The sequence below is a fragment of the Physeter macrocephalus genome, chromosome 8 (assembly GCF_002837175.3).
Source record: "Physeter macrocephalus isolate SW-GA chromosome 8, ASM283717v5, whole genome shotgun sequence".
Taxonomy (NCBI): domain Eukaryota; kingdom Metazoa; phylum Chordata; class Mammalia; order Artiodactyla; family Physeteridae; genus Physeter; species Physeter macrocephalus.
In genome coordinates, this window is record NC_041221.1 from 137,602,350 (window position 1) to 137,602,877 (window position 528).

Consider the following 528-nt stretch of genomic DNA (forward strand, 5'->3'; position numbering starts at 1 on the left):
CACACCTCCCTTATGAGTTCAGACACTGTATTTGCATATCATTTGGGGGTTTCTATGTAGCCAATCATTTATCCGCAAATAATGACAGTTTTATTCTACTCATCCTTTCTTTTTTTTGTATGTAAATATATACACGTTTTCTATTGTATTATATGCTATTACATAAATATATATAAATATACACATAATTTGTCAGGACAAAGTTAAATCAACAAATATAAAATATTCTTAAGTTTAAAAATGAATCAAAAAATGAATCAAATAATGGGCATAAAGATAATTAAGGAAGTTGTAAATAAAATTTTGAAGGCACATATAAACAATAAAAATGACTGACATTTGCTGCGTGATGGCCATCTAAAGCTCTGAAAATAATTTTCAACTACTAAGCTTGATTTTCTCTTCCACATTCAATAATTTAAAAATTATGGAACACTTCACGAATTTGTGTGTCATCCTTGTGCAGGGGCCATGCTAATCTTCTCTGCATCGTTCCAATTTTAGTATATGTGCTGCCTAAGCGAGCAC

At 30.1% G+C, this 528-nt stretch overlaps 1 non-coding gene across 1 annotated transcript; it reads right to left on the reverse strand.

The window, feature by feature from the left end:
- Nucleotides 1–421: 421 nt before the first annotated feature.
- On the reverse strand, nt 422–528 carry LOC112065684 (U6 spliceosomal RNA). Its single transcript, XR_002892176.1, has one exon. It is a non-coding gene; the product is annotated as a U6 spliceosomal RNA (small nuclear RNA).